Raw genomic sequence first — 25,127 nt, 5'->3', positions numbered from 1 at the left:
GTTGCAAGCTGAATGTATTATATCTTTCAAAGCCATTATCTTAGCATCCAAACACTCAGTGTAGTTTGGCCAAATACCAGCAAAAGTCCATGAGGAGAACAAAATAACAAATCACCAGTGTCTGGGGCTGGTAAACAGGAAGACTGTTACTCTACTAGCAGCAGAAAGCTCTGGAACTCCACAGAAGACACTAGTTCTAATGGAAATGAGGCTGGGAGACTAGCATGCAGAACTGATACATTTTTCCAAAATTAACAGTCAGTTCTTACAAAAGTATTTTCACTGAATTTAAAACACTTAAATTTCATATTTTTGATACAGAAAAATATTTTATCCATTTTTTATACATTAGCAGCAACAAAAATCAACTAGAGAACCCTCTTCCTGCAAGTTGCTGTGCGTATCAACTGCTATTCTAAGATACATTTTATCTTTTGAAACTGCATCTGTCAGCCTTGAACAACAGTCATTACATCTGAAGTATTCAACTAGAAAACCTGCCAAGACTCAACACAATGAACAGGGATGACGGATGTCAATCATTTCTTCTGACAGGTCAGATGCTAATTTTTGCTTTAACAGCTTCGGTTTTGCAGCATTTAAAGTAAAACAGTAATTCCCACTGGAATTACGAAAGACCAATAATCTACAATTACTAGCATGTGAACTAAGTATCAAGTAGGTACAATAGGGGCAGCAAAGGCAGAGTACTGCTATCTATCGAGCCAGAAACAGATTTGCGCCACGATGGAAATACTCTTACAGAAGTTAAAAGGGAAACCTCAAACCTGACGAGAAAGGTTTACTCTTTATTTGCTCTATTTGATTCAATTACACAAGTCCAGAAGGTCCTAATTTGAAAAAGTGACATCTTAGTTTTTCCCTCCTGGACAAATACCAAGCTTTTTCCTTCTACCGTTCTGAAGAATGCTGTAGGAATGTAAGAAATGATCTTTGGAATGTAACTGATTCTTTAAGGGTTATTGACCATTGCTTCCACAGAAAAATGTCAGGGTGACAAACGTGTTTAAAAGACAACCATTTTTAATGTTGGATTCAATGTCAGGTAACTAATTAAATATGCACTTTATGTTTTATTTGTGCAATGATGATGCTATCAGCAGCATACTAATGCAATACAATAGGCCAGAGAAATTCTGCTATCCAAATATCTATTCTGCACAGAACCTACAGCAAGTCCACTTTGCTATAAGAGAAATGAACACTGCAGTAGGAGAAAGTCAAAGTTATGATGTCAGATGCTGAGCTGTCTCCATGTCCACAAGTTTTGTTCTTTCTGGCAGACAGCTTTGAGTATACTCCTCCACCTCAATCCATCCCATTCAATCCAGGATTGATAAAGTAGGAAACAGACGTGAGACGTGAGACAAAATTACAGATGAATAGGCAAGGGCAACTAGGAGGAGAAAAAAAGATTTAAAAAAATTTAAAAGATTTGTCCTCACTATTAATTCTATCTGTTCTCCATCAATATCTGCATGTGATAATTTATTAAGTGCCAGACTCTACACTTCAGACATAAATGGGAAAATCTATAGACAGGTTTGGAATGTATCTATAATGTACCTCCTAGTTCTCGATAAGTAAAACCCAGGAACCTACTTGCTTAGTCTTAAAAATGACAGCTTAAGCAATTTGTAGCTCCTCTTATATTCAATGGATTTGATTCTGTTATCATACAATAATCACGCATTGGCATATCTCAAGCATGTACAACAGTACATACATAGAAATTGTTGCAGTTTTCAGGAGTCTGTCTCAGCATCTAGGAAGTATTTTGACAAACATGACTGCAAAGTCTGTGCACGAGGCCCACAGTCTGAACAGCCAGACACTACAGCAGACCACATGCTGCCACACTCACAAAGCAAAGCAAGCTCTTTTTAGCAGGAGTTATTAGCTTAGCACAAAGCACACACACAGACTGACAGGTACGGTTATAAAGGCAGCACATACAGAAAGCTTGGGATATGGAAGGAATGAGCTCTCACCATTCAGAAACAAACAAACAAAAATCAACAAGCAGAAGGATAACAAAACTATGTAGATACATCTCATTCTTGATGACAGAAAATGAAAATAATGCACAAATCAAAACACTGGAATCTGGTCAGAAGACCAAAAGTAGGAATCCAATACTGAGGCCAGTTCAGAAGCCTCCTATCAATCATGTGGAAAAGCAATGAGATGGATTTATGACAATTTAATGCTCTTATTTTCCTATAATAATAATATTACATTTTAAGAAGAGCAAGTCACTGGAGTGGACAAAAAGATGACAACTTTTCTGTCACATAAAACCTTCAGGAGCCTTCAGCTTTTTAATCTGAACAGTTTTTCTTTTGTTTACATTAAGCACCATAGTTACAACCACATTAACACGACATTTCTCTCCTGTATATCACAGTCTCTGCCCAAAAACAGTAAGAATACTGCATCCTATGAACGGCACAAATCCTTTGAACTTTGATGCTTACTCACTAATGTTAAACATCTCATCACCACCATCAGAGAGCTTTTTACATTTTATTCATGAACAGTAGAAGAGATGCTAATAAGTTTTAACTCAAGGGTGCTATGTAACATAACTAAGCCCATATGGTTTAGCTCATGCATCCAGCTTTCCAAGATTATTTTAATATGCATACTTTGGTCCTTGCAGTCAGACCAGACAAGCTGGGATTTTACTTGTTATCTTTTTTTTTGTTGTTTTGTCCTCACCATCTGTTTTAGGAATCCTTGAATTTATAACATAGAGGTCATTTTTTCAGCACACAGGAAATTGGGTTTTATTAATAAGGAAGAAGTTGGCAAGAATTAAATGAATATATACATTTTAATTAATGTATAGTGTTTTTGACCGTGTAATTTTGAAGTATTTGATAAACTGCTTGTGTGATTCCTAGGGGGAAATCTGGAAAGAATGGGCCGAAGAAAGAGTTTTTTAGTCAGATCATCTGGAATCTGGTTTAGATTCGTCATATTTAAGACACATTCTCATTTTTTTGGTGTGTGTATAAGTAGGAAACTGTAACAGCACCATAACAAAGTGCAGCAATGTAGCGAAAGGGAGGAAGTTGTCTAAAAGTAAAAGTTGACCTGAGAAACATTTCACTTAGACTCTCAGATTCTCACACTTGCCAGAACATGAATATTTGGTTTCCTGTGCTTCTTGTCCAAGATTTGTTGTGATGACAGGAATGATAACAGATGGCAGCTGTCAAGGTTTTGTCACATCTAAGTGGTTCTTTGTAGGGTGATGACAATGTTCAAGTCATGGATAGATGTTTTTGAGACCTTCCAGAGCTTGCAGAGCAGCTCTCCATCCTGACCTATCTCTGTGGGACATCAGAAGCCATTATTGTCCTGTGTCTCCAAAACTGGGTGCCTCATGAAATCAGACCCAGGTACACTGATTTCTGGGTGGCCTTCCAACTCTGGTAGATTAAAATAAGCCATTCAGAAAGCCTCCTTCCTCATGTTTGCTCCTTTGGTGCTTCCCTACTCTGATATTCCCACTGGCCTATTACAGTTCTCGGCATCTTTCTGCATGCATGTTTGTATGTATACTGCTTTTAGAGGGAATCATCAATGCTTAGAGTCAAGCATTACTTTAGGGAATACTTTGTAAGATATGAATGATTATTCAAACATACCTTTCGGATGTAAAAACACCTGACAAGAGAACCCTACGCTCCTCATAGAGTATAATGCGGCAGATCTGCACAGCTACATGGAAATACACTTCTCCTCTATGACAATGGGAAGAATCTCATAAAACAGCACTTCTAGAGATATTGAAACAGTGAGCACTACCATGAAGTTTCCCACTGCTTCACTCATATGGAATGTCAACAGCATCACTGTTCTTTCTGGGAAGAAGGACAAGGGATGTAGGTACTGACATTCAAAGGACACAGAATACGTGGAACCTCCACCTGAAAATTTAGGCAGAAAACTCAACAGTTAATGTTATTTAACCAATTTTTGAAATAATGCAGGAGGAACATGAGGATTTAGGATTGTGATACCATAGATATGTGTATACTGCATGCGTATACTCACAAGGCTGTTGGTTCACAGCTGGATGAGTTTCCCTGATATCAAAATGGCAAGAGAGGCACAGGCATGCTCGATAATTCTTTTGCATTTCTTGGGATAGGACAGCATTTTCCTTTGCTATCTGAAAAACAGTCATAGAGCAAGTGAAATATTAGTTACATGGTACATCACCTTTAGTAATGACTTTCGTAATAGATTTCTGAGATGTGATTTTTTTTTTTAGGATTTAAAGAGCAAATTTCTTACTATTATACTATTGACAATTCTGGGAATAGTTTGTTGTTGCTTTAACTAGATAACTGAAAAATTTTATTTTGAACCTTACTGTGTTGAGGAATTCAAAGCTCTGGGTATTTCTTTCAGTGAGTATTTGTGTGGTTTTGTTTCTCCAGCTTTACAGAATGCATACACCACGCTACATAAAAATAAGGTCAACTTTTATGAGTCTTTGACACTTGAAAACAGTTAAGAATCATCTGGAAGCTCAAAAGTTTCTTGTTGATTTCCCTGCTGTATACAAAATGCCAGACTGAGTTCTAGAAAACCTTCACTTCTATAACAGATAATATATTCCATCTAAATTAAATGCACAGAATTTACAGGAGAAAGAAATAATGGTCAAAATCCCAAAGACCTCAATTAGCAACACAACAGGATCCAAGCTTACTGAATATTCAAATGATACCAACAAAACACAGCAGGTTTTACACCTTATTTCAGCTCCCACTTCCCTCCATACACCCATCCTGTATTTGCAGGTCAGACAAATTTAATGCATGAGCACATGAGCTTTTCTCAGCTCCCTCTGAGGGGAGGCCCCCCCACAGCATCATGGCCGTCCATCACATTGAAGTGATGGGACAGAGCTTTGCTTCCCCTGGCAGGGACGGGTTAGTGGTGAGCCTCTGCCAGCCCCTGCTCATTCTTCACTGACTCTTGCAGCCCAAGACAAAATCCTACAATGTCTTGTCATCCCCAGCAGCATCCGTCAGAGGCTGCCCATCAGCTCAAGCACTCTGCTGGTGTCTCCAGCTTACCATGCCTCAGCACGTTGGCACTACAGAGTAACAGGGACAAAAGGTTTGCCTCTCCAAATCTGAATTTTTATCTGCCTTTGTTTTTGTTCTGAAATCATTCTAAAATGCACAAATGTTAATCTGTTAATCTGAATGGAATAAATTATCAAGTCCCAACATCAGCTATGATGACAAGTAGGGAGGAGTAACCTTAACCCCAATGGTCTCTGTGAAAGGCGATGAACTGTGACCAGACAATGGTAAATGGTCAGTCATATATTCACACGTACAAATGATGCTTAGTGTTATTATTGTGGAGGATACTGTGGACAAGGAGCAACGTTTAACCACTTTGGTAACTCTTCACAATTAAAGCATTTAATTCAGCAAGCTGCAGAAACATAAGCATTATGTGCAGTGCTTTTACAGGAATGCTCAAACCATTTTAAAATTGTTTCCGGTTAGATAACATTTATATACATAATTGAAGGTTACAACCCCAATCAAGCTACTTTTTCTTTGGACTTACACATCAGCAGCCCACAAAGTTTTAAAAGTTCTAAGCATTTCTAAAAATTAAATTCTCACATTGCACTTAATTATATGTTTCTTTCCAATTGTCAAAAGTAGAGCAGCTTTTGAATGGAAAGCGGAACTTCTGAGTGCAGCCACTCACGTGAACACAACCTGAAAATGAGTACTGTTAGAGGATCTGTATCATGCCTCTAAGAGGATGGGAAATAACTTGAGCAGAGTCCTTCAGAGGTTCTGCAGTTGTAGAATGACAAACAGCAACACAACGCCGTGCCATCTCTGAGATTCTTAGAAATCACAGATACTGAGACATCTTTTTCTACTGTTGTACACATTCACATACAGGTACTAGTTTCCCAACAAAACTGCTACTATTTTTTTTTAGACAAAAACGTAAATACTGAGGAAATGATTCCAGATGTTCCATACAGAGGTACTTTTTTTTTTTTTTTTTTTTTTTTTTTTTTTGGTAACAACATTGTATGAGTCTGCAGCAATTTACTGCTTTTCTTTCTGAAGAATTTTTGAGGCAGGCTCCTAAATTAGGTTGGCTCTTCCCTCACTCCAGTTGCAGAGAGCTCATTGATTTCACTGTCTGCAGGCTGATGGAGATCAAGTCTTTATCCTTCACTTTTTAATTTTTTTTTTTCAGCTCAGTATTGTAGCAAAGCACGTACAGAAAGTTCCATGAAACTTTCAGAAATGTACTACAGAATCCCATTAATATTAGTGACCGTGTTGGCCTGCCTGAATCTTAATCTAGGTATTTTCAGTACTGATCTTAACAATGCTATTGAGACTGCTCTCATATTAAATATGTTAATATCTCCTACATGTACTCAATAGATTGAATTTTAATTTTTAAAAAGGTTTTTTAACACTCCACAGCAATCACAGTTTTTGAGTAAAAACATTTAGTGGTACACAACAGTAATCAATATTTACATGACTGAAGGAGAAAGAGAAGAACTTAAGTACAAGCATGTGTTCCTCCCATCGGGTATATCTGGAGAGTGAGACAGTTACAACTCAATAGACAGCAAAGCAGTTTTCCCACAAGATTAAATGTACCAGTAGGGGTGTGCATACAGAAACTCAAGATATATGCATAATTTAAGTCCGTAGGGACAGCATACACCAATATAAGATCTTCCCCAGTCATATGCCAATGAAACTGTCCAAAAGAGCATGAATTAAAGAATATGAAGACAGAACAAAGTCAGAAGTGCAGCCATATACGTGATGCTCTTTGCATTCCAGCTTTGGCTTCATGCAAAAATAATATAGAGTTGAAGTGCGAAAAAAAGCATTTACTGTGTGTGATGTTTCTTGCAGTTACTTGAATAAACTGTGAAAAACAAAACAGTACTCTGTGTTTGGGCAGTGTAAAGAAGAGTGACTGAGTAATAAGGACAGTAGTTAATGGAGCAGGCTATTAAATGAATGATAATGAAACTTGGAACAACAAATAGATAAGTGACTGATCATGCAGTATTGCTAGGCATTCAAAATACAAATGCAGAGGGGACGTGGTCTGCCCATAGGTTATACAACTCATCACAGCTACCTAAATGCCAAGGAAACCCAGAACACAATCAGATCACGTGGAAATTTTGCCCAGACTTAATTCAGCTATGAACAAGCACAGGTCTGAGAGGATGAGTATGTTGTTAGACAAAGCAAGGCAACAGATAACTTGGAATTGAAATACAACGAACAATTAGAGATAAATTATTGAATCTTTGGAAAATGTTGTTCCTGAGGCTCACGGGGATTTTAGTTCTAGCACTGCATTGCAACCAAGGGGGTTACAGTAATGTATCTAAACAGAGGACTACTTCATGCACAGAAGTACTGTACCCTTTAAAAATAACCATTTTTGGAAGCTCAGGACAACTGTATGAGCCTGGGATGAAGTGATGCTTCCCATCTCTGAGCTTCCAGCAGCTTCCAAGCTGACAGTTCCCTCCCCAGTATTGATTATGCAACTTTCCATCATTTTTCTAATCCTATTTTGAATCCATCACAACTTTTTGTATCTAAAAAAGTCCCTGGCTCAGAGTTTCTCGATTTAATTATGCACAACACAAAGAAGTTCCTCTTTTCATTTGATATAAACTGTCTGCCTGATCATTTCATTTTGTGTGCCTTGGTTTATTTCTTTTGAATAGTGAATAATCATTCCCTCAAGACTTCCACCATGTCATTCAGGATTGTATAGATCTCTATAATAACCATTCACGGTCATTTCTTTTCTAAGCTGTAGAGTCTTAGCTATTTCAATTCTTCTGCATGTTGAAGGTGTTCAGTATCTCTGATCATTATTCTCTGCATTTTTCTAGGTTACTACACCCTTTTCTGAAATGAGGAGAGCAGACATAGCTTACATTTAAATGTGAGTCCCCCACAATTGTGTGGAGCTGTACAATGATTTTCCATTTCATCTTTTTCAGTGTTTTCTGACACCTTCACTTTTCTGCCCACCATCTAAAACCAAGATAACATCTGCAGGTAACCACAGACCAGCTTACAATAATGGCATATTTAGAACATATCAAGCTATTAAAAAGTTTTGTTCGTTTGTTTCTGTCCGTGTGTATGGTGTTTTATGATCAACCGAATTTAATCTGCTACCACTTGGCACTATGAGATCATAAAACTCTTCATTCCATGCTTTTAACTCCCTAATGTCAGCTAACTTTGCTATTCATCCCTTCTTGCTTACACAGGAATATGTCAGATAGGAACCACTCCAGCATCCCACTGAAAACAAAAGGCCATTTTCCCCCCTTTTTGCATTCTAAATTTACGTTGCTTACCAGTTTCTGAGAATACCTTATTTTTCATCTCCTTATGGGGTAATTCCATTAACACACAGTCAGAAAGTCTCAATGAAGTCTTTAGTGTGCTTCAAGGCAAGTTTTCAAATGAAGTGGCACAGAGTATAGCTATGGAAGAAATGAAGAGCTGTAAATACATATGTTTCAGAGAGGGTCAAAATACTCAAGGATCACAATAAAAGATGAATTTATTGCAATTAAATATGCCTTTAAAAAAAAAATCTTCAAGAAATAACAACCTAATACTATAAACAAAGAAATAGCTGTGCTGGAAGTTGCAATTATTTAGATTAGAACTAGAATGCATTGTTTTTAAACAGTGAGAACAATGAAACACTCAGAAGCATCCAAACACATAACCAGCAACAGCAGTGGATTCTCTACCATGAACAATATTTCTCAAAAGTATCTGTTAGTCTAAGTAAAATTATTTCTTGTAAATTCTATGTTTTATTATATGAAAGTTATTAAACCGTTCTAATGGCATTTTCTGAGCTCAGTCTAGAATCTACTTCTTGCTTTATTAATTCCTTTTTTTGGCTCAATTTTCTGTAAAACATACAATCGATCTATTTCCATGGGTTTCTAGGCACAGTCTGGAAATCACAGTCTGGACACAGATATTAGCTTGCTAAAACAGTTAATAATTTTCTCTCTGTATTCCCATCCTAAGAAATGTACTATATTATATCCCTTCACACTGAGTCATTTGCAACCAGTGTACCACTTGAGACTCCTCTTACGCAAACACTTGGGTTAAGTATTTAACTGCTACCAAATCTCTTCCTTGCTTCCTCTGTCTAGACAACCTGTGTTCAGTACTACATCTACATGCAAAAGAAGTAGCTGACCCCTTTTGATTTAAATTTCAAGCTAAACTGCTGTAGAGAGCCTATGATGGATGCAGAATAAATAAGCTGTTTAAGAAAGCAATAGATGTCTGCTCTTATCTCCTTGAGTGATGCTGATCTAATGCCTGTATTCTAAAATTGCTGTGTGGATCTCCCACGTGGCAAAAGGCAGCCAGCATGGACAATGAGTGGGCTCACTGCTTCCAGCCTTATAATTATACAATTATCTCTGTCTAATACACTGTTTCAGAATTGTCTGAGCTGAAAACCTTAAGTTTGATCAATGCTATATTGACTTGTACAGCATTTTTTTTCTACAGTCAAATGCCATATTTATGTTCTAGCCAGCTTTAGCTTACACTGAGTGTACTGACTTCAGCTTTTTCATACGATCTCAGTGTGTATCTACATCTACTGTCCTTGCTCCAAGCTCCATTAAGAAAAAGAAAATATATTTGTTTGTAACGCAGAGGCTGTGCTATTTTTATTTTTTTTTTCCTGCAGTGCTGAAAAATGTGCCCAAGCACATCACAAAGCAATGCTTGCAATCTGTAGCTTACTGTCTGTACCGCTGACAGTTTAGAGATCAAATAATGAAGTGTGAGGGGTGTGCTGATCACTGCCGACCTGGTTATGTTACATTTCAAGAAGAGATGTGGAGCAGACTCACAACATCCAACACCACTCAACAGCTCATTAATCAGCAGCCTGCTGATCTCTTGTCCTCTTTGCTATTCCACTCAGCTAGAAACTATGTTTATACAGGAGCTCTCAAGGAAGTTGTTTCTACAAAGGAGACAAATACCTGTCTGGTCTTTCTTCTGGCTGTGGAACGTGCTCATTGCCAAGCCCGGCTAAGGCTCTCTGGATAAACAGATGTTTCTCTCAGAAGCAAGAAACATGGGAAACCACATAACCATAGATCTCTCTTCAGTCCAACTAGGATCCAATATAAACTCTCTCTGAGAGGATTAAAAGAACCGAAGAGGCATTTTCAAACAGTTCCCAATGCACATACCCTTCCTTCTCCAACACCCCCCCCAAAAAACTACTAATATGCTCAAAATGCAGAAATTAAGCAGACCCAAGATTAAGCACGAATTCAGGTAAACAGAGGAAATCCAGTAAAGTTTGCTTCTAAATTGGGCAGCATAATGAATGCTCACTCTGAGCTGCCTGGTTTTGCAAAACAAACAGGTAAGCACACCTACTTGCTATTTACTCTTAAGCATCAGGGTAGCCCTGTTGAGGATTTCCTTCTGCAAACTGCAACTCGAGAAGCACAAAATGAGGAGTGGGAGGTTTGGCAGAACTGTACAGGGGCAGTAGAAATGGGACTACACAATGGACAATGTCATGCAGTCACGGAGATGGAAGGGTAGGGCAGTGAGATTTCAGTGAAACTTGCTTGAGAAGGGCTTACTGAAGATCCAAGGATTTAGGCTATCGCTTTTTGTTGAAAACATTGCTTTCCAAGAGATTTCTTTGTGTTAGTGATGGACAGATACACTGTTTGAAACTAATTGTGGTAAGAGACTTACAACTCTTGAAATATTGCATTCTATTTCCACAGAAAACATTCATTTCTTATGCCTTTGGGAAAGGCCATGCTGGGAGGCTGTATTTCATGTTCCTGATGTCCTTCACAAGAGCTCCACACAAGATCAGCACTATGGTGAAAACTGAAAGCATAGAAAGAAATGGTTTTCAGACACACAATTGCAGAATCATAAGGATTGGAATGGACCTCTGGAAGTCATCTAGCCTAACCTCACTGCTAAAGCAGGTTCCCTAGAGTAGATTACACAGGAAAGCATCCAGGCAGGTCTTGAATATCTCCAGAAAAGGAGACTCCACAGCCTCCCTGGGCAGCCTATTCCAGTGCTCTGTCACCCTCGCAGTAAAGAAGTTATTTCTCACATTCAAAGGTGGCAATCCTTAGCCTTTACTGAGTTCCACAGTAATGAGGATCATTACAGCCCAGATACAATATGCAGAATTATACACATACTCCAGTAAAGATTAAAACCCAAAAACATGAAGATTATCTTCACTGTAATGAAGACAAAGCCAAATTAAAGCAGAAGTAGTCTTTAGCCAGAATTAGTAAGACAAAGCACAGTTGAAACTTCACCTGGTAGCAGTTTTCCACATAATTCTTATTTACTATTCCAACAGATATTTTTGTATCTTATTGTCAGCAATCACCCGAGGATTTATGCAACAAGGATCAATTATTTAAAGGAGCAACAAAAATGCTAAAGATTTTTCTTACTGTAAACCGTCTATGATCTTATACGAGAATGGAATAGAATAATACAGAACAGCTCTATTGGAAGTGACCCCAGAAACCACCAAGTACAACTGTCTGACCACGTCAGAGACAAAAATTAAAGCACATTATCAAGGGCACCGTCCAAATGCTTCCTGCACATGGACAGGCATGGGGCACTGACCACCTCCTCCAGGAAAGGTGTTCAGCATTTCATAGGGACCACTAAAATCACCTGTTAAGAGAACAGCTACAACACCATAAACACTTTACCTGTTGTTAACCATCCCACTCTGAAAATAATATTTTAATAAATCTTTAAAGAAGTGCCTTTTCATTAAGCACAGCTCATTTACGTGCATTAGAAACTGTGCTGCTGGTTGACTTGAAATAGAAGATGATGCATGGAGAGACTAATTTCTGTAACTGTAGAATGTTGTGGGATGATGGAACTGGTGTGAACATGCAGAAATTTCACAGTAAGAAATATTACTGACCTGTTAACATGACAGGGAGCCAGTGCCTCATTTATGTGGTTTTCCAGTTCCTTCATTTTTCTTTCCTTTTTCTTTTTATCTTACAGAACCCATTCACTTTGCATGGTTATGTCAATTAAAAACAAAACAACAAAACCACGCACAACAAACAAGAAAAAAACATTTTTTTCTTAGAGGTGAAAAAAAAAAAGTAATTATTTTGTCCTGGTAAATCTATCAGTGAATATATGAAAAAAACCATCATTTGTTAGAAGTGATACACACAGCATGGCATACGATAGTAGAAATTAATTTTCTTGCTGCAATTTTTTAATAATTTATTACTTGTAAGACTTCTGTGCTCAGCACTTTAAACTGAAATCAAAGCTCTGTCACTTCAGATGCTCCTTAAAGCAAAAGTGGGGGGTGATGGGTAATGGAAGCTGAAGGTGAGTAAGGGACTGACAACCACAGTAATGGTTTTTCACATCACTGACATTTAAAAATTCATTAAATTAAATAATTCTGCCTGCAGAAAGATAATTAACTGGCCATCTGGGCAAGTGCTATTAAAAAAAGAAAGTCAGAAAAGGACAAACAACCAAAAAACCCACCACAAACAAACATAATGATTCCTATGCATTATATCAATATTTTCCACTAGCAGTGGGAAATGTTAGGTCGAGTCTCTAATTAAATGGACAGAATTACTACCTCTTCAAATTCAGATAATGCTCTATCACAATTAATACATAATTGGCTTTCTATTATTCTGCTTTTCCACTCCTAAGTTTAAAACATTGGACTATTTTTCACACTCACCTGCTGATGAAATTAGAATTGGCACTATCTTTGGATGCTTGATGTTAAATTGACAATATTTCAAGAATAATGCAAAAACTGCGTAACAGGAGAAAACCACCACATGATCCAAGTGCATTTGCTTACACACAGCCTGCTCCACAATTGCAAAATCCATTTTCACTCTTGTACCTCACAACTTTCTCCCTACAGGAAAGCATCTCCTCAGCTCTAACTTCCAATAGTCTTCCATAGTTATGAACAAACAAGATATAAAAATGAACATATATATGCTGAAATCAGTATATAAAGCATCAGTGAGGTAACTAGCTGTTCTTTACAGTCCAAAGTCCAGCTCCGCATGGAGCCTAAGAATGGGAGGAAGTGAGGCAAGGAATTTAAGCAGCCCTTCAGACTTGTCTCTTCTGTTTGGAAGCAGCCAGCAGGCAGGGAAGCACGGCTGAAGGCAGGAGGATATCACTCACTTCCTTGCCTAGTCTGCTGCACACACAATAGGTTATTTTAAATTAATGATGCCCTACTTTTAAGGGAGAAAGAGGCTACTCAACTTCAATATGGACTGCTGAATTAGACAGCAGTGGCAGCTTCTAAACTCATCACTGGGTAATGTGATATAGTGATACCATGGTGTACATCATACTTCACACACAAGACAAACCCTTCACGAGAGGGCAGAACACCGCAGAGCATCCCAAATTTTTACTCCCTGTCAGTATATGCTAGAAGTGAATATACAGCTTGGGCAGGGGAATGCTATTTTCAGCAGCCTTTATCAAAAGTCAGGAAGCCTCATTTAAACAAGAAACATCATCTGTCAATGCAGGAAAGAGAATGAATGATAATATTTGTTTAAAAACTGCCAAGCAATGATTCAACATTCATCAGCTCACTTCATTCTCATCAGCAATATTGAAATATCCAATTTAGAAACCTTTCACTTTTCCTTTTCAGATGATGGTATGTTTTTAAACTTGTTTTATAGAGAATAATCAGTAATAATACTTCCCTTATTTCTGTGAAATCAGGAGACGATTCAAGAAATAATTTCCATTTCATCTGGAACATTTTCCCTTCTGCAGTACCTGTGGAATCAAGTCGATTGTCTGTCTTCTTCAGAAATCATTAGCTCTCTAGTGCAAACCCTCTCTTAAGATGCTTTTATTACTTCTGAAAGCTCTGTCTCCTAATGGACCGAATGTAATTGAGTACAGATGATATTTGCAATGGATAGACAATCCAAACTTCCAAGCAATTGCTCAGCATTGAGTTACCTTGAATGCACAAATAAGACTGTTATTGTTATTAATATTTATTCATTGAGCTCTACACTGTGGGCATATGAAAATGTTATGCAATCTTCTAGCCCACAGGCCCAGTTCAGACTCTCTTTTCCCTTCATTAGAAAAACAAAGAAAGCACTACATCCCACAGAAAAACAAAGACTTTATGATCTTCATCTTATTTGCTTTGAAAAACCTCCTGCAGACTTCAATGGGATTTGGATTAGACTTTCTATGAATTACAGAAACAAGATCCCTTTTTTAGTATACTGTAAAAGTCATCTAACTAGGAACTAATTAATGTTTTGACATTTTAGAATAGTACTTGGTATTTAAATGAAATATTTCCAAAGATCATTGACCTTGATATCAATCAATGTGATTACCAACATGAAAAATATGTAATTCTCGTAATGCTATGGATTAGCATGCTCAGAATGATACACAAGTCATACTAGCAGTACTAAAGAGCTTAAGAAAAAAATCTTAAGAAAAAATTTAAATAGCAAAAAAGAAAATTCAAATACTGACCTTTTAGAAACATCCAATAGCTTAGATATTTGTTTATCTGAAATGACAAGAAATCAAAGAGGGAAGGAATTAAGATTGAGGGTTAGCGTTTCAGGATTCACATTTTTGCTCTTATCCAGAATGGAGGCTCATTAATTAATTCCTTTATTCTACACACACAGAGAAGTGAGAAAGTAAAAAGAAGATCTGCTAAACTGCTAACACTTGCTAAAATTATTATCACTAATCTAGCTTGTTTTTTTTTTCCTATTCATATTTTTCCACCTTAAGTTGGATGTGTGAGAATAATTTCATAAAAACTTACAAAACTGAAAAATACATCCGAGGGTTTACAGATGGCATTGAACTGTCTTTGTTTGAATCTGCTAGTAAAAAGCACCAGCTTTTTTTTTCATGTTGGTAATCACATTGATGAAACCAAAGGGCAATCAGTAGGGTATGCCATGGTTTTGTTTTCAGGGGTGGGTTCAAAGTGCATTCAGAGTGGGTTGGGGATGCACATCCCAACATTCAGCTTTTGTTGCTGCCACTTGCCTACAGTCATGCTCAAGTTATGTTGGTACCTCCTATGTGCCTCACATATGAAGAAGCACACGTGGAGGAAAAAAATATATATATTATATTGTGGTTTGCATGCAAGACAATGACTGTCTATTCAGAACAAGATTTCTTAGCTATTTTCTCCCTTTGATATGTTTCATTTGAAAAAGGAAAGCAGCATCAATTAGCAGGGGTGCCTACAAATCAAAAAAAGTATCACAGCATTCGGAATATAAATCCTTTGCTGTTTTAGTGTCTTTCGCTTATTTTATATACATGCAAAAACCTTTTTTAAGTGTAATCTTGGATGAAAAACTAGTCCATAGCCTTCTCTAACTGCCACTTTTGTCATATTTTTGTCATTTAAAGCTTTCATGAAAAATGAAAGAAAATCAATTCACAGCAGAACTGTTTTCTACAGCACTTTATCAGGAAGAAATCTAAGCAGGTTGTTCAGTGCCTTCAGTTATTTATCAACTTATTCTACTTTTGTCTTCTTCCAAGCTTCATGCCTCCTCTTAAATTCCACTTCGGATATTTTTTGCCACTTTTCCCACTATCTTCTTTCATGTGACAATGTGTCAGTCATTTGCTAGCATGGGAATGTTCCCCAGCTATCAGTCAACAATCTTATTCCTTCAGGAGTCTGACAGCACATCACCAGAAAGCAATCCATCCCATCAGTCAAGCATCAGACAAGTCTGTTAATGCACATAGCTATTCATATCATAAAAATATATGAAATAAATAAAAAATCAATTGTATTATTATGCAGTAACTTTCTAACAAGGCACTAACAAAACCTCCATTCGATTTGTGTTTTATCATATAAAAACTTAAAACCTACACTGGGGTTGAGTACCTTCCTGGATGGAGACTCACTTCACTTTACGTTTGTCTTCACACACCATACCCAGATTTCCAGGCTTGAATAAATCTGTCTGGTCTGACTTTATCACAGCTAAATCTAAGCACATGACAGAATTTCCAAAATTTTGGAGCACTGGCCCCTCCCTCATCAATGCATGGAGGCAGACATATCCCAAAGGTAACAGAGATGCTAGGAGGGTTCTGCCACCTCTGGAAGTACCTACCTACTACTCTTTACAAATACCCTAAAGAGAACCTGGGTGATCATGGCTCTCTGACCACACATATTTCAGTACCAGCATTAGACATACATTCTTCTGTCCTTTCCTGCTGTACCTAGGTAAAGTGCCAATGTTTTATTTTTATGCAGTGCATATAGTGTTCCAATTTTCAGCACAGGGATGCTGTTCTGTGGGCCACGGGCACTTGTGGGCAGGTTTTTCAAGGCGCAGATACACGTTTAAATTTTAAGACATCCTTAGGCAGAAATTAAGAGCTCAGGCAGCTCTTTGCATCTGTAAACAACATTAGAAGAGACGCAGAACGCTTAAAGCAGAATGATTAACAGCAACAGCATAAGCACGGAATAACTAAAGATTTGTACCCGCACAGCAAGAGCAGCTCAGTGAAAAAAATGAAAATGCATAAGCCTAATGTGTGCTCCGTCACAGGAGAGTTAAGATGTAATCAGTTATTTAAATTAAAATGTCTAAGCATCAAAAATGTCTAAATACATTAAGGCAATGGCGTTTAGCCAGAAAATGCTGAAGTCCGTATCTAAGAATATTTCCAACTGGGGGGTGGGTATGAACTCAAGAGTCTAAAGGTGGGGGGAAAAAGAGCTCAGAGCATACTGCTGTTCAGAATTGAAACTTTGAGGAGTTAATACATACAAGATGCTACACGGCTATAAGATGGCTCTTACTATCACAGAGAAATGACGGCTACGGTTACAAGAGCTTCTGCTATTTTATGCTTATGCTAGAAGCAGGAAGCAATACATGAATGGAGAACGAAGCACATGCAAATGCAGTAATGACTCATTGAATATGTCCTCTCCTTACACCTGTAATTCTGAGCAAAAATACTCTGCCATTAAACAAAACTGTAAGAAACAACATCAGTAGGAAATGTTTACATTAGGCCCTAACAAAGTGCCAGCACTCAAGTATTCCTGGAGGTGTATTCAGCTCTACTACAGAAGAGTAAAAAGGTAAGAAAATACATGCAGAATGAGGTCTAGATAAAATATCTGAAATTACAATTCTTTTTTTTCTCTCACTGAAAAAGAATCTGATTGAGATAAATAGGTCATAAAAGGACAATCTTGTTTTACCTGTGCAGTATTAAGGTTGCAAGCATACTAGGAAGCACAGCTGGAGAAGAACTGAAGAAAATGTCACGTTTCAAGGGAAGTATTATATGACTGCCTTACATAGCATTATTAGCACCTGCAATTTTTCCCACAACCCTGGAAAATATGCCTATCCAGTGTGTTGAATTGAGGGCTGCACTGACATTACTCTCATTTCAACCACAAGTAATGCTGAACGTCTGCCAACATTAAAAGAAGGTACTTCAAAACTGAAGGCAGCTAGGACTCAGTGTCAAAAAAAGAAGTGCTTTTTACTTTGAAACTGAAATGCAGACTACAGGACTCAGGAAGAGAGGAAAACTGTTTCTATGAGAGGCAAGTTCATGACAACTGAATGAATCTCAGTAATGTTGAAGACAGTTTGGCATGTATGCATCTACGTAAAGAATGGATCTTCTTTGTTATGTCCTATATAGTTGGACCAATTTTGTAAAATAATGTGAAAACACCCCCCAAGAAAGGTTATTTAGGCGTATTTTAATATACTCTTCCAAGCTACAGTAAAACAAAAACCTAAAAAATCAAATAGAATTATTAAAAAAAATCACTTTCAGAATGTCACAAAATTCCTTTTTATCAAGCTGGCATGTAGTACATGACTTGCAAACCTCAGCAGTGAAGTTCACCAGAGCAGCTGGCTGTGCAGAGTACTCAGCTTTTGTCTGAAACTCAGATGATTAAGTCCTAGTGGGCAGCACAACACCAGCATGGATCCTCTCTCTCTTTACTTAAACCAATCTAGCTCAGCAGTGGTCCTAGAGATTGTATTATTCATAGAAAATTATAATTAGACACCTGTAAAAGTTTCATCCACTAGGGGTAGAGAAAATCAGAGGATCCTAATGTTATCTCAAAGGCAGCAGCATGTAGTGTCTGCTGTTAGGGTAAGGTCAGGAATACAGAAATAGGGTTATAAAATCATTGTAAGCTGTGTAGCACAAAATTCATCGTTCATTCACAAAACAAGACGAGCTGCTTGCTTCAGCTACACACTATTCTTTTCTTGTGAGTGAAATCCATGGTTTATAAATACATAGAACAGATCTCAAAAAAGCAGCGAAGAGATATCTGCAGCATCACATGTAGCAGAAAAGGCTATTGTTCCTTCTTGTTCATGAAAGCCTGAATTCTGCCACAGATAGACTTTGTACATCTGTATTAATAGCAAATGTTCCTATTAAAGGAACTGCATGTTCAAGAAGGTTACAAGGACAAGGAAAGGTGTTGAAAACCAATTCTACATAACACAGAATGCTCATAAAACATTTCTTAGGCAGGTTCTTCCAGAGGCTTGGTCTCAAATATTACATGTTATTTTAAGGATCCTCTGAAATAAGGGTGAAATTAATCGTTTTTTAACATTCTCATTTCCATCACATAGTCCAGTTTCTAAATCTTGGTTTTTACGTGTTTGTTTGTTTTTTAAGAATGGGATGAATACATTGTTAAAAGAAGTTTGTACAAAGCAATTTTTTTCCTAAATCTATAATCTCTGATGAGATTAAACCTTCATCAGCTTTGGATGGACAGGAAGGCAAGCACAGAGCTAATCCAACCCAGGATGGATGAACAAAGTAGAGCAGTAGTGTGATATACATACAGTTAAGCCAAAAGAACCTGACATGTATCAGATGCCTTAAGAGCATAGAGTCATAGGCCCTCCAGAACACCACATATCATTCAGGCATCTTGCTTTCTAAGAGCACTTAAGAAAATAACTCTTGCACTACATGGCTTTTTTTTTTTTTTTTTTTCTCTCTCTGAAGGAAAAGAGGCCAAGATGTAGTGCATCTTTTTAGGAACGCTGGACAGCAGGAGAGTCTACAGAACTGAGCAGCTGAGAGATTGAACGCTAGGGTAAGAGAGCAAAACTCTCCACATCTAAGATTTCAAAGAAAAAATTTATCCCTGTAGCTTTAAAAGCATGTATTTTACTTTGTAATCTAGGAATAATAATTGGCTCAACACTGAGCCGAAGAGTGACATAGCATATAGCTATGTTGTGCTCTTTCTCTTGTTTTCTGTCTATGCAGGTGAATTTTCCTCTTCTCTCTGTTGCATGATTAATATGAAGTGGCGTATTTCTTGCAGCAACTAAGTAGATTATTTTCTTGTGAGCAGAAGAGCTGCTTTAAAAAGGCCTGTATCACTTTTGAAAATAGGAGTTAAGCATGTGAGTAAATTATAAATCTCTGCTGAGAATTTCACCCTTATTCTACCGTGTGGCTCATATCTCCATCTGTAGCCTGGAGATAAGAGCTTTTCAATGTTGCTGTTTCTAGCATCTTGGGAATACGATGGCTACAGAAAAAGAGACACAGCAGCAATGAGCACTCAAGCTGGCACAATGGCAGTGCTGAACTGATAGCATCCTTTTTCATATGCCATGGAAAAACGCTACTAATCGTATCAGTTTAACTATGCAGATTCATACCAACCTAGAATTTGGCCTCTTGTGGTTTGTTTGACATAAAACTTATGGAGATCTATATATGAAATCATATAAAATAACGAGAGTATATTCCTGTTCCTGTCTGACTTCCTGTACCATAACCAAAATAAAACACTTACTCTTACATTATGAGAATTTCCTTAATGGAATAGCGGGCAGATATATGTGACACAGGATCACTAATAAGACAGTCTGAAAAACAGCTGATCTTCAAATTCATTTACTTACTCAGCAAAACTGATGCTCCCTGCTACATTTACCTTCCAAAAGGTCTCTGTCTAGGCAAAGTAAGAAAGTAAAAGCAGCAGGCAAAAAGATAGTTAACAACCTGAGCTGAACCTGAAAGTAGAGTGTTTCTCTCAGGTGCTGACTGAAACCACTGCATTAGCTCTACCTTGGGATACACTGTAAAGGGGAAAATATTTAAAACTTTCGAGCACTTTCTGATAAGCTGTGGTTATTTCCATCCAAGCTCACAGATTTAATTTTTCAGCTGCTATCAGAACCCAAGGAAAGCTGAACTTCAGAAGATGTGATGGCTTTGGAGAAGAACCCATCAATGCCTGAACTGAGACAAGTGCAACGTGGTCTTCTGTGGGTGCACAGCTAAAGCATTTCCCTGTGCATGTGAAAACGCACCTGGGAGACCAACAAAGAATTTGTATTTGTTAGAGTCAAAATACTTTAAAATATTCTTTTCTTTTATATTCAATTCCTATTTTTGCTGTACTCAAATATCAGAAAGCAATGCTTAATGCCTCAGTTACAAAATGAGAATACCCACTGGAATAACGACGATTTAGCACTTGTTTTTTCCTCTTAATTTCACATCGCCACAGGCAGAATTTTTGTTGCAAAGCAGCCTACTCGCGGAAAAGGCTTTTTATGTTTCCTCTCCACGTGGTGGCAGCAGTGAGGGAGCTGAGCCGGCCGTGAGGCGCGGGTCGGGCACAAAATGGCCGCCGGCTGAGGCACCGCGTGGGCTGCGCTGCGCACAGCTCCTCGGCCGCGGGGTGGGACTGAGCGCCTCGTGTGGGGCTGCACGGAATGCCGGCCAATCTGGTAGCGTTGTCTCCATTGTAAAGGGCTGATTTGGCCCGGGTTCCCTTCTGGCCCGGGCCTGGAGTGGACGCCTCACTGGAGACCAACCCCCACCTCTGGGTTCTGTTTGATCCACTCAGCTCTGATAATGTGATGAATATGAGGTTTGTAACAAGAAATATTAATAACAAAGCCCTCACATCCTTCAGTATCACAGATTCCCACAAACTCTCTGCTGCTTTTTCTATACACACAGAGCATGCAACTTCCCCCCACCCGCATGACTCCTGTGCCAATAGGGAAACCCAGAGTTTATGACTAAAACCAGAATGAGTATTCACCCAAGACACATGTAGTCAGCAGTAAGCATCACAGCATCGTTGGTTCTAGCAAGATCCATGCATGCTCTCGGTTCATCACACCTGGTAAACAGCACATGCCCCCATCTTGCACAGAGCACTTTCTGTCTAAGTACTTATTATAATGACAGTATTAATTACAATTATCATCAGCTGATAGTGCTGCAGTATTTGCACACCATTTTGTCAATTACTCTGCTGATGTAATGAAATGTGAGCACAGCAGGGAAGCAAAGCGATCCTATGCTAATCGATCAAAACCCAGAAGCTGCCAGGCTCTCAGCAGTTTGAGGGCACAATCACTCCAGTTTGGACGACTGTGAAGGCAAAGGCATAATAATTTGCTGACATGCCAGCTCTTAATGAGCAGAGCAAGCAAAAATGCAAGGAGTCTCTCTCTCACACACACACACACACGCACGCACGCACAAACAAAGGCACTTTGAAGCTGTAGGAGCAGAGCAGTAGACACACTAATGGGAAATTGTTTCCTGTTTCTAAGCAAGAAAATAGGGTGGTTGAGATCTGGCTACTCTTTTATGCCCCGAATTTCATTCTGAGTATTTATAATCAGAGCTAGCACTTTCTGGAATTTTATAATTCAAGTCTGCTAATACTGCTGATGCAAATCACGCGTGAAATATTAATCTGGGTTAGAGACACATACTCTGCTACTTTCCTTCCTCTTTCACATAACATTTTGGTATGTGCTTTCTGTAGATTTCTTTTTCCTCATTCCTTGAAATTCAGTAAAGGATCAGAATCAATGCTCCAACATAACTCCCTAGAGAAAACTAGTCCTAGTCTAGAAATTCATTAAATGACCTAAATAAGGATGTATGAATAATACTTAACTGTGAATGAGAGGAAGCAGAACTATTCAGAAAGGATATTCAGAACTTCTGTTATGGGAGAATACAATTAGTCAATTAATCAATGCAATGAAATGCTGCCTCTGTGAACCCCCCCTCTAGTGTCCTTGTAGTAACAAATTTTGTACAGCTGGCAAATTCAAAAAAAAGCAATCACAAGAACCATTTTGCAAGTTAGGGAAACCATAAATAGCATTCAAGACTAAATATTAATTATAACAAGTATCATTCAAACGCCTTACAGAATTCTGAGATACTAATGAAGTCTGTTAAGAGCAATAAACAGGTTTACAAATTAAACTACTGGGTTATGTCTTAGACAAGCTTCAGTTTGCTGGAGCTTTTTGTATCATGAGGTTCTTTTGCCTCTTGATACAATAAATTCAATTTCACATGTTCACTGTGACATCCTATTAAACTGCTATATAGGTAAAACATCAGAGAAACATTTTGCAATTTCTCAATAACCCTGATAATTTTTTTTGAAAACAGAACAGAAAGTGTTCCTCTGTAGCATTATAATTTTAATTCATTCACTAGAAGAAAAACAAAAAAAAGGCAAGTATAGTTTCTGCTTCAGCTAAAATAAGATTATGCAACATATTTGTGCTGAGTTTTAGCACCTGAATTTTTCATTATGATTAATTTGACTGTGTTTCTTTTTTTGTTTGTTTGTTTTTTGTTTTTAATCCTGAAGTCTTTAATATTATCAAGTCACAAAAGACTAATGATCACAGGATTTCCTTTCACTTGTGCATCTGCTACCCAAACAAACTGTTGAACCAACTCTGGACACTTAAATTTAGACTAGAAATGAAAACTAGAGATGAGAAGCAAGGAGTGAGATGGTCAGAAGACAAAAAGAGAAAGAAAAAGAGAGTTTCTATGTACACATAACGTAGGAACTATCTATGTGTTTTGATTGATCAAAACAAATGAAGGCTGAGCAGGACAGAGATGTTTTTTAAGCCAGTAGCAAACACACATATTCTGATCCATCGAACTTAAAGCAGTTGGATTAAGAAGAAATTAAAAGGAAGAAAAGTCATTTTTTTTTTAATTAAAAATCTTATAAAATCTCAGTGTACAAGGAATCTTGCTGCATGCAAAAAACAGCTTCTAATAATGGCTACAAACATCACAGAAACTTTTAACTGTAACTTTTCATTAACCAAAGCTTACTAGAAAGTTGTTGTTTTTACTTAAAAATTTATAATTAAACTGCACCACCATGGATATGGGGTGACAATAGGAACACATTGCAATGTAGCTAGTGGCAGATGGATTAAAAAAAAACCAAACCACTTGTGATGTTTCCAAGAGCTTATTAAAAGCAAAGGACTAGTTGAAATATTACCAGAAAGTTAATTTGTGAAAAATTATACATATTCTACTATAATTTCTATATAACTTCTTTTTATTTTAGCATCCAGTGCCGAAATTGACTTATTTTTACTGTCAAGAATTCATCCAGTATTTCCCTGCAAAGCAAAACAATGCCACTGATAGGGAGAATTCGAGCCTTTGTTTGATTTTCTTTGTTCCCCCTGGCAATAACTGAAGGAAGATTTTGTGCAAAAGCCTGAAGGAAATCACTCAAGTGTATAAAGCTACATGCCACTGGAAACAAAGCTGCTGGTGACAGAAGTTAATGATGATCGTTACTGTGCCACTACCTAAGAGGGTTTACAGCCCAAGCAGCAAAACAACAGGTGTGATAATATTCTACTCTGTTTTTTTGTTGTGTAATTATATATATCTCTTAGAGAAATGGTCTGTAGATTGAAATCCCAGATAATGAAGGCAGCGGGGCTCTACAGAGCAGGCATCACCATCAGCCTGCTCACTCCTCAAGGCAGAGAGGCATCTCCAAGTCCTCAGAGCTGGGCAAGGTGTGGGATGCTGGGGCATGCCTTTCATTATGAGAGTTTTAATGTATCGACCTGTGCTTGGAGTCATTTCTCTATAGCTCTATGTCATTTCCAGCTTATTTCCTACTTACTCACCTCCCTTCAATCACAGTTGAGCAACTGCTGCACACCATGAGGATATGGAAGCGTCATGCTACTTTTTATGACCTTCTGCAACGTATAAATAGCCTGACATTAAGATCTATTTTTCTTTCAACTTAGACTCACTTCAAAACCTTCTTTTCAAGAGTAAGACTGAAAAAAAACAACCCCAAACCAGACATGCCTCATAGCTCATCCTGTTACCTGCTTCTTAGGTACTGAGGCCAGGCGAGAGGAATCAAGCCCTTTTCTTAATACAGTCTTTGTATTACAATTTATCTGCTTTGAAGAAAGCTACGATTACCTATTCACCTAATCCCTTTGATTCAACTAGTTAAAGGCAAAGTAAAAACAGAGTATAATATAATCCTAAAATATAATATTAATATATTCCTAAAAAATGCTCACTGTTAAAGCTGATGTCAGCAGCACGCTCCTAGTCAATCCTGATGTTAACCCTTACTTTATATAATTGTTTTATATAACATTCACATATAAATGTGTGAAAAAAGGATCTGAGGACTTTTTCCATTATTTTGTGACTTATGTTCCACTAGTGTCATTAGAAATTGAAATGTATATTACAAAAAAAACTGCTGTTTTTTCAGCTTCAGCTTATTAGTGAATACATACTTTATTATAATGTTCTTTTTATTATTCTAGGTTTTGATAACGTTGGTTATCTTTAATTACTAACTTCTAGAAGGTTAAGAAAACTTTTTCCTTCAAATTACTATAGGAAATAGGCTACATGAAAAAAAATTTCTCTACCCCCTTATAATAAGAATTCCACATTTCATGTTTTGTGCAGCATTAACAGATGTGAAGTTAGTGAAAAACCTATATTCCTTATTCCCCTCAACTTTTTTGAATCAGAGAGAATGAAAGAGAAAGATGTCCA

General features: G+C 37.6%; 2 long non-coding RNA genes across 2 annotated transcripts in view; one reads left to right on the top strand and one right to left on the bottom strand.

Annotated features, from left to right (window-relative positions):
- LOC104911625 (uncharacterized) overlaps positions 1-25,127 on the bottom strand; it is a 231,466-nt gene that overhangs the window by 132,951 nt on the left and 73,388 nt on the right. The window contains exons 7-12 of the long non-coding RNA XR_014884394.1: positions 14,706-14,742; positions 12,094-13,976; positions 10,866-11,006; positions 10,130-10,286; positions 8,453-8,581; positions 4,087-4,204 (exon numbers count right to left, since the gene is read on the bottom strand). This is a non-coding gene — a long non-coding RNA (uncharacterized LOC104911625). The remainder of the gene's footprint in view (positions 1-4,086; positions 4,205-8,452; positions 8,582-10,129; positions 10,287-10,865; positions 11,007-12,093; positions 13,977-14,705; positions 14,743-25,127) is intronic.
- On the top strand, positions 195-24,772 carry LOC146543926 (uncharacterized). The gene is made up of 3 exons (XR_014884395.1): positions 195-555; positions 19,257-19,347; positions 20,436-24,772. It is a non-coding gene; the product is annotated as an uncharacterized LOC146543926 (long non-coding RNA).

The sequence above is a fragment of the Meleagris gallopavo genome, chromosome 7 (assembly GCF_905368555.1).
Source record: "Meleagris gallopavo chromosome 7, MGAL_WU_HG_1.1, whole genome shotgun sequence".
Lineage (NCBI taxonomy): Eukaryota > Metazoa > Chordata > Aves > Galliformes > Phasianidae > Meleagris > Meleagris gallopavo.
The sequence above is the reverse complement of the archived record's forward strand: the minus strand, read 5'-3'. Positions and strand labels throughout refer to the sequence as shown.